At 45.3% G+C, this 10,066-nt stretch overlaps 1 protein-coding gene across 2 annotated transcripts in view; it reads left to right on the top strand.

The window, feature by feature from the left end:
• Positions 1-1,194: 1,194 nt before the first annotated feature.
• Positions 1,195-10,066, top strand: part of MTHFR (methylenetetrahydrofolate reductase) — a 40,593-nt gene continuing 31,721 nt past the window's right edge. The window contains exon 1 of one of the 2 annotated variants that reach the window (XM_040326084.1): positions 1,195-1,302. The gene's annotated coding sequence lies outside the window, so the exon portion shown is untranslated. Of the gene's footprint in view, positions 1,303-4,504; positions 4,756-10,066 lie in introns of those variants that run through there. The other variant, XM_040326085.1, reaches the window with a different exon arrangement.

Genomic DNA, 10,066 nt, shown 5'->3' with positions numbered 1-10,066 from the left:
TTATATTTCACCACACAAAATCTGGTAATAGATCGTATTTGTGTGCAATGGACGTGCAATTTGTTTAGTTACACCTCCAAATTCAGTCGAAATGTTCGTTATTCAGATGTATGCGAATTTCCGAATCACAATAGTAATGAATTTCAAAATATTTGAAATAAATTGTAACAAAACAAAATATCCGATTTTGAAATGGAAAAATATTGCAATAAATACAGTAAGGTAAAAAAGTGAAATGCGATGACGATTCCTACTTGGGCTGCTGTATATAATAGAATAAAACTGAATAGAATAGCGCATAAAAGAATAGAACACAAACGAATAGAACAAAATAAAACAATGAAATAGAATAGAAAATAAAATAATAGAATACAAGAGAATAGAATGGATAGAAATTTCATAATACAGAATAGAATAGAAAAAGAAGAATAGAATCTAACAGAGTAGAAAAAAATACAATGGAATGTAAAATAAAGGAACAGCATAGAATAGAAAATAATAGAATAAAACAGAATAGACAATAAAAGAATAGAAAAGAAGATTATTTTATTCTATTCTGTTTTATTCTATTATTTTATTTTCTATTCTGATTTATTCTATTATTTTCTACTTCTTTATTTTCTATTGTATTGTTTTATTCTATAAAAAAAATTATATTCTATCCCGTTACATTCTCTTCTTTTCTGTTCCTTTTTGTTTCTATTTTATGCTATTCTACTCTTGTCTATACTATACTATTCTATAAAGCAGCGTAAGTAGAAATCATCATCTTATTTCACTTTTAAAACCTTACTGTATTTATTGCAATACCATTTTGAATATACAAAACAAAGTCTGAAAAAAAAATCATTCTAACGTAACAAATATGAAGAAATTAAAATATTAATTTAGAAGGGATCCGAAACGAAAAAAAAAGTTTCCATCATACACATCTCTAGTGTGCTAGAACATTAACTTTAGTGATTTTTCTTTACTGAAATTTTTTTTTTGCGGGTTTACAACCGCTTTTTAACTGTGGAGGAGTGGTGGGTGTACCAAGATGGCGGCGACAAAACGTCACTTCCGTTACACATTCTGACGGATCGCCTTGTCTGATGAAACAGCTGCAAACTCCCCATCTCCGCTAGTTCACGCCCACCGCGGGTCACGTGACCCCCCTTGTGTACGGAGAGGAGGCGGACATGTTGCTGTACGGACTTGTAATGGTCACGTGTGTGTGCTGGGCGGCCCGGGGCTAGTGCGCGCACATGGTGGCTACGGGAGCGAGCTTTGTCTAGTAGTATTGTGAGGAAAGTGGAGGAGGTAAGGAGTACTCGGCATTGGAGGGGTTAATGAGGGCTGATTCCCGGAGTGGGGGGGCACAGCGGGTGTTGGGGGGCTCTGGAAGGGGTCGGCTTCTTCATTCATTGAATGGACCGTGTGGTGATAATAAAGGGATAAGGGGTGCAGATAGCGGAGAACCACAAGTTCCAACATTGCGGTTGTTGATGTGTGAGGCTAATGCTGGGAATTGTAGTTCTCCCCAGGACTCCGCATGTGTGAGGGAATGAATGAAGAGGTGTGTGTATATAATGGATGGGGGTTTCATAACAGGAGCACATGGAGGGAGGGGATCTGTCCTGTGGAGGGACTTCACCTGGAATGTGATGGAGGGATCATACTGGCACTGGAGGGGCCACACTGGGGGGATCATACTGGCCCTGGAGGGGCCACACTGGGGGGATCATACTGGAACTGGAGGGGCCACACTGGGGGGTCATACTGGAACTGGAGGGGCCACACTGGGGGGATCATACTGGAACTGGGGGGGGGGGAATCATACTGGAACTGGAGGGGCCACACTGGGGGGGGGGGGGTCATACTGGAACTGGAGGGGCCACACTGGGGGGGGGGGGTCATACTGGAACTGGAGGGCTCATACTGGGGGGATCATACTGGAACTGGAGGGGCCACACTGGGGGGGGGATCATACTGGAACTGGAGGGGCCACACTGGGGGGATCATACTGGAACTGGAGGGGCCACACTGGGGGGGGGGGGTCATACTGGAACTGGAGGGCTCATACTGGGGGGATCATACTGGAACTGGAGGGGCCACACTGGGGGGGGGGGGGTCATACTGGAACTGGGGGGTCATACTGGAACTGGAGGGGCCACACTGGGGGGGGGGTCATACTGGAACTGGGGGGTCATACTGGAACTGGAGGGGCCACACTGGGGGGGGGGGTCATACTGGAAGGCTCATACTGGGGGGATCATACTGGAACTGGAGGGGCCACACTGGGGGGGGGATCATACTGGAACTGGAGGGGCCACACTGGGGGGGGGGATCATACTGGAACTGGGGGGTCATACTGGAACTGGAGGGGCCACACTGGGGGGGGGGGTCATACTGGAACTGGAGGGCTCATACTGGGGGGATCATACTGGAACTGGAGGGGCCACACTGGGGGGGGGTCATACTGGAACTGGAGGGGCCACACTGGGGGGGGGGGTCATACTGGAACTGGGGGGATCATACTGGAACTGGAGGGATCATACTGGAACTGGAGGGGCCACACTGGGGGGATCATACTGGAACTGGAGGGGCCACACTGGGGGGGGGGTCATACTGGAACTGGAAGGGCCACACTGGGGGATCATACTGGAACTGGAGGGGCCACATTGGGGGGGATCATACTGGAACTGGAGGGATCACAAGTGCCCGGCGAAAATCGCACGCGCGTCGGGATAAGGGGCGAGCGGGGGGCGCACACGTGCCCCTAGTGGCTGATTTGCGAGGTGACGTAGATCTACGTGACCTTGCGCAGGGGAGCCAACCTGCCGCCGTATAACTGCGGCGGCTGGTTGGCAAGTTGTTAACTGAAGCAACTTTACAGGAAGATAAAATGGTTTTCTCAGGTAAACCCCTCCCTCCCACAGAGCCGATTATTGTTTGATTGGCCACTGGCAAAGTTGCCCGTCCTGGAGGCGACTTGAAGTTGCCCCGCAAAGTTGTGCCGACTTGCATGTCGCTGTAGTGTGAGCTGGCACTTAGGCCCCATTCACATTAGGGCTGCAACTAAGGAATATTTTCATAATCGATTAGTTGGCCGATTTATTATTTCGATTAATCGGATAATAGCCTTAAAAAAAATAAAAGCATTTTAAAAAAAATTTGGGCCAATTTGTTGTTGGGCAGATTACAAAACACATTCTATGCTTTTCTGCAACTTCTTCATTGAAGTATATTGAACCAAAAAATCACACCGTTTTGCGTTAATAACTCATCGCCCTTTCCAAATACGCAGCAGCTGAAAAAAAATCACGGATGTGAAGGTGTCCCATAGGAAAACATGGAAATGATCTGTAGTGTGTTTCTGCAAAAAGCACCAAAAAACAGAGGTGTGACCCGGCCTGAGATGTTTAGTAATATAATGGGGTTAAAAAAACTAAAATAAGTACAAAAAGAGCAAATAATCGCTACTGTAAGGGGTTAATTTTTTTACTGTTGAACAGTGAAAGTAATATTTACAGTAGTGATTTGCTTTTTTGTACTATAAAAGGCTAATTTTAGTTTTATTTAACCCCATTATGTTACTGGCCGATTAATCGATTACCATTTTCATAATCGATTAAGTTCATAATCGATTAGTCGTTTCGGCCCTAATTCACACCTGAGCGTTTTTTCCTGCGTTTTGTCGCACGTGTTTGCATACAGCGTTGTCCGACGTTTTTGAACTTCGTCGTTTTTTATTTTGGCCAATAGGAAAAATGATCATCTCTTTCATCATTTGTTGCTATGTTTGTAGATTTTTTTTTTTATCTTCTTCCTGGGTGAATATTCTATTTCACAGAACAGATTAAAGCGACAAAACGCCCGTAGAAATGCTCGTTGTCGCGCTAGACGCTTGAATCAAGCTTTTCCATTCGTTTCTATGTAAATACAAACGTTCAAAAACGCCCAAATCAGCCCGATTCGAGCGACAAAAAAGGGTCCGGAAATTGTTTGAGCTTCAGGCGTTCGGCTTCAGACGTTTTGAAGTGGAGATGTGAACCATCTCTATAGAGAATAATGGATTTTTTCCCCTCTAGCGTTTTATAGCTTCAGGCAACAAGACGCTCGGGTGTGAATGGGCCCTTAGGAGATATTTTTTCAGCACCTACAGGTAAGCCTTAATCTAGGCTCGCCTGTAGGTGAAAGTTGTTTGTAAGGGTTTATAACCACTTTAATGGTTGACCTTGATTTGTATGGTTTTGGTAAATCTGTAGAAAATCTAATAGCGTGTATGGGGGTCTCAAGGTTGGTGGTCTGGGGGGTACTACAGATGCCATGGTGGGATTGGACAGGAAGTTGTACACCAAACAAAGGTTTCTCCAGATTAGTGGAGAGATGTCTACACAGGCAGCTGACATGACAGGACCTGAGAGTCTCGGCTCCCCTCTGTGGTGTACGGTAGGATCAGGATGGTCAGCTCTGTGTTCTTATCCCTAGTGATCATGGCCTGCAGCATAACTCCTTCACCTAGACTCTAGAGACTAGTCGGGTTGCTCAGACGTGCTTGAAATTGTTGGATTTGGCTTGCTATGAATGCTCCAGCGCTGTAAGCACACATTACTTGGCACAGAACGCTGACTTTTGCCCTACTTCCATGTCTGCAGTCTATGCTGGAAACCCTTGTGTGTGTCTGAGGGAGGACAAGCAGAGCTGTATTGTGCCTCGCAGCGATTTGGAGATCTCATGCGGGTTTGTTGTTGCAGTCAGCGTCGTGTGCAAGTGAGTATAGAGACTTTCCCCCCCATGGGGGGTCAGTGTTGTTGCAGATCAGGAAGGTTCTCGGGAGCAATGTAGACAGTATAACTTGGCTTCATTTACATCCCATACAGCCAGGGAATCGAGAGCAGTCCCTGTGCCCCATACCCCCCCCCCCCCAGTTCACACTACACATACAGAAGAAATTAAATGGAATCAATTCGTCCAGAACTTGCTGCGCATAATAATAGGTCCTGTTTGTTTTTTTTCTATTTTGACTGTTGCAGAGAATAGGTGCAGGTACTCCCACTTCACCCTTTGTCTCTTATCCCCTACTCACCTCTGAGCATGATCCTCTGCAAGGAACAATAGATACAACTTATCTCCCTTCCCCCAGCTACAATAGATCCCATGCAGCAAAATACTACCCCAACAACAATAGACCCCCATTGTAATAATACAGTAGATCAACTCGGGGAGCTAGCAACAATCGATACCTCCCAGCAACATAAGATTCCACACCCCCAGCAACAATAAGGCTGCATTCACACTACAACGCGGCGTATTTTACCGCAAATTGCTGCGACAAATTGCGGCGTTTTGTCCCGCGATTTGCCGCGACAAAATGCGGTAAAATACGCTGCGGTAACATACACAGGAGGGGTGATCAACATTGTCGGCTATGGCCGAACGCCGAAAGCCGCCTGAAAAAAAGGTCCGGGACTTGTTTTGGGCTTCAGGTGTTTCGGCGTTCGGCGTGGAGATGTGAACCATCTCCATAGCCGACAATGTAAACTCACCCCTCCAACGTATCAGGGGCTGCTGCGGCGTAGCGATTCAGGCGTATATACGCCTAGGTGTGAATGGGCACTAAGTCCTTCAAGCAACTGGGATCAATCGACCTTCCGGCACCCCACTCAGTGCTGAAGGTGCCGGAACTACGCCCCAAACCCCCCACCACGTTCCTGCTGGAAAAAAGCTCTATACGGTTGTACATTGGTTCCCAAACAGTGCATCGGTGTTTCCATCTCTGGCTGGAAGGACAATAATTTTCATTTTCAATTAATGTGCCACAAGCGTAGGCCTCGCAGTTTCTCACGCAGGAATCGGAGAACACCCATGTGATCCGAATCCAACGCGCCAAAAAAGTTCCTGCACTATTCTCCTGCGAGTTCAGCCGTACAACTGATCTCATATTGCACAGTCATTGCATGCGATTGGTACCGCAGTGCGAATCCCCTGCGATGTCTGTGTTCGCACAAATGTGAACTCATTCTCGGTTCACACGTTGGCACGGTGTTTGGTGTTGTGCTGCAGTGCCTTTCATTTTTAATGGCATCCCAACACACCTGCATTTTCAGCCGGAGAGCACACTGCAATGTGTTGTAGTCATCAGTTTTTAAACTTCTGTTATTCTGCATAGTTGCATCACGTTGACGCATGATGTAATGCATTTTAGTGCACTGCAAAAATAAAATAAAAAATGCAGCACATTTATGCTTTTCCCAAAGCACACATGCCTGCGCAATGGTGCGTTGCTCAGCTATGTGAACGAGCCCCAAGATCTGTGCTGGTTGGTGGATCTGTGGAGGCTGTGAGTTGAAGGGATAAAGTGGGGATGAAGGGTTAATCCTGCATACCTGAGAAAAGAACAAGAAACTCTGAGAAAATTCTGTACTGATAAGATGTTCAAACAGAACTAAGCAAGGACTTCACCGGGATCAAATATCGCCTGACACCGAAAATAGCAACCAAATCTCCTCTCCATGTTGGGAGCTCTGTAGCCTGTTGTTGGTAGTCTTACCTCAACATCAACACTCATTCATTTTTTTTTTTTTTTATTCGTGGCGTTTATCATGTGTGCGTTTCATTGTTTTTATTCTGCGTCTTTTTCCCATTCACGTGTGGAAAATTGCATGCTGCCACAACACGTGATTGCAGTGCTATTAAAGCGGGAGTTCACCCATAAGAAAATTTTTCAAAAAATCCCCCTAGATGGATGCTCGTTTGGTCTAGGGGAATCGGCTAGTTGTTTTAAAATATGATCCGTACTTACCCGTTTTCGAGATGCATCTTCTCCGCCGCTTCCGGGTATGGGTCTATGGGAGCGGGCGTTCCTTCTTGATTGACAGTCTTCCGACGGTCGCATCCATCGCGTCACTAGAAACCGAACGTCGGTGCGGCTCTATACTGCGTACCGACGTTCGGCTTCTTTCGGAAAATCGTGACGCGATGGATGCGACCGTCGGAAGCCTCTCGGAAGACTGTCAATCAAAATAGGAACGCCCATACCCGGAAGCGGCGGAGAAGATACATCTCGTAAACGGTAAGTACAGCTCATATTTTAAAACAACTAGCCGATTCCCCTAGACAAAACGAGCATCCATCTAAGGGGAATAAGTTTTATGTACGGGTGAACCCCCGCTTTAAGGCCTTATGCACACTGGATGTGCAGAACATGGGTCTTCAAACTACTGCCCTCCAGTTGTTCAGAAACTACAATTCCCATCATGCCTAGTCATGTCTGTGAATGTCAGAGTTTTACAATGCCTCATGGAATGTGTAGTTCCGCAACAGCTGGAGGGCCGTAGTTTGAGGATCCCTGGTCTAGACGTTGCGGAATAAGATTTATTATACACTCGTTCTTTGCATCAGTAGGGTACTTCTAGCGGTGAGACGGGTTACACAAAGCCACCTCTATAAGGTGTGCCCAAACACTACTGCCTACCCTACGTACAATGCAGGGGTAATAGCGCTGCATTGTACTTGATGACAAGTAGGAACTGCTCACAGCCCAGAATGCCGGGGAGAGGACGATGGTGCTGGAGAAGGATGTAAGGTAAGTAAAGCGCCCTTTTCCGCTCCCTCTGGACCTAATCAACATTTAACCCCTGCAAGGGTAAATTTTATATTTAACATGAAAAATATATCCAAATCTTTGCACACCTTTAGTCTCTATATTGCTTTGCTCCTAATCTGTCATGACTCCCGTTGGGCTCGTAGTCTTTTCCAAGTCACTGAGTATTTACGAAAGGCAAATCCACTTTGCACTACAAGAGCAAAGTGCAGTCGCTGTAAATCTGAGGGGTAGATCTGAAATGAGGGGAAGCTCTGCTGATTTTATTATCCAATTATGTGCAAGCTAAAATGCTGTTTTTTTATCTTCCTGGCATGTCCCCCTCGGATCTACAGCGACTGCTCTTCCAAGTGCACTTTCAGTGCAATTTCAAGTGCAATTTGCTCTTGTAGTGCAAAGTGGATTTGCCTTTAGTAAATAACCCCCTTTGTCTTGGTTCATATTATCAATGTCATCCTAATCTCCATGTAGTTTCCACTCAGGAAGGATGATCCTATACTGGGCTCTAGTGAAAGTTTTTTTTTTTTTTTTCCCAATACCATATATAATATATTGTATATATGTTGTGAACTGAATGACCTCAGAAAAATGACAAGTCAGCGGCTAAAGTCTAATGGCTTTCTATCAGGATAATAATGGTTTGTCTATATAATCACTTGCACCGTTGTCTGTCAGAGATAACACTTGAATTAGTGACTCCCACCCGGCATCAAGAACATGCAGTATGCTGATTGCTGTAACGTGCCTTTGGAACACTCGTGGTTTTATTGCAGTAGAGCGGTCTGGCGTGATTTAAAGAGCGACCAGTAATATCAGTCAGTGAACAGCTGGGCTGGAAACCTTGCAGTCATGTAACATCCGATAGTCCAATCAGCTCAAAGTAAGCTATCTGTAGTTTGTGGATGGAGTAGGGCAGGGGTCAGCAACCTTTTCCACTTTTAGACAGCCAGTGAACTATAGTGCGCTGCATTTGTATGCCTTGTTTTCAATTTTTTCCCTCATAGTTTTACTGCTAATGGTAATTTAAACTTTCCTAATTCTTTTCTTGCACCTTCAGACCTCAGGATTGGCCCCTGTTTCTGAATCCTTATGCCGCATACATACGATCATTTTTCGGCATTAAAAAAACGTTGTTTTAAAAAAAATTCATTTAAAGTGGAGGTTCACCCAAAAAGTAAATTTTTAACATTAGATTGATGCTCATTTTGTCAAGGGGAATCGGGTGTTTTTTTAAAAAATCGAAGCTGTACTTACCGTTTTAGAGATGGATCTTCTCCGCCGCTTACGGGTATGGTCTTTGGGACTGGGCGTTCCTATTTGATTGACAGGCTTCCGACGGTCGCATACATTGCGTCACGATTTTCCGAAAGTAGCCGAACGTCGGTGCGCAGGCGCCGTATAGAGCCGCACTGACGTTCGGCTTCTTTCGGCTACTCGTGACGCGATGTATGCGACCGTCGGAAGCCTGTCAATCAAATAGGAACGCCCAGTCCCAAAGACCATACCCGGAAGCGGCGGAGAAGATCTATCTCTAAAACGGTAAGTACAGCTTTGATTTAAAAAAAACACCCGATTCCCCTTGACAAAATGAGCATCAATCTAATGTTAAAAAATTTTTTTCGGGTGAACTCCCGCTTTAAAATTATGGTGTGTGGGCTTCACATAATTTTTCGGGTTCTGAAAAACAAATTTGTTTTTTTTTTCGAACATGCTGCATTTTTTAACGACGTTTTAAACTGTCGTTTTTTGGGTTGTAAAAAATGATCGTGTGTGGGCTAAAATGACGTGAAAAACCCGCGCATGCTCAGAAGCAAGTTATGAGACGGGAGCACTCGTTCTGGTAAAACTACCGTTCATAATGGAGTAAGCACATTCATCACGCTGTAACAGACAGACAGACGCAAATCGTCTTTTACTAACACGGAATCCGCTATAGCAGCCCCAAGGGTGGCGTCATCCGCATGGAACTTCCCCTTTATAGTGCCGTTGTACGTCACCGCGCTTTTCTAGAGCATTTTTAAAAAACGATGGTGTGTGGGCAACGTCATTTTAATGATGAAGTTGGGAAAAACGCCGTCTTTTTTCTACTTTGCCGAAAAACGTAATTTTTTTCATGCCGAAAAATGATCGTGTGTTCGCGGCATAAGACCTCAAATCGGGCCAAATTCATGCACCTTCAGATCAGAATCCTGCAATGACATTGTACTTGGTAGAACACAGTGGACCAACACCAGCAGATTACATGGCTTCCCAAATCGTCACTGACTGTGGAAACGTCACACTGGACTTCATACAACTTGGAGTCTGTGTCTCTCCACTCTTCTCCAGACTCTGGGACCTTGATTTCCAAATGAAACGCAAAATGTTCCACAGTCTGTGATGACTTAGATCAGTGGTTCTCAACCTGGGGGTCGAATGACGATTTGCCAGGGGTCACCAAATCCTTGGCTGTTGCTGAAGCCCGCACAGCTCTCCCAG

The sequence above is a fragment of the Rana temporaria genome, chromosome 10 (genome assembly GCF_905171775.1).
Source record: "Rana temporaria chromosome 10, aRanTem1.1, whole genome shotgun sequence".
Lineage (NCBI taxonomy): Eukaryota > Metazoa > Chordata > Amphibia > Anura > Ranidae > Rana > Rana temporaria.
The sequence above is the reverse complement of the archived record's forward strand: the minus strand, read 5'-3'. Positions and strand labels throughout refer to the sequence as shown.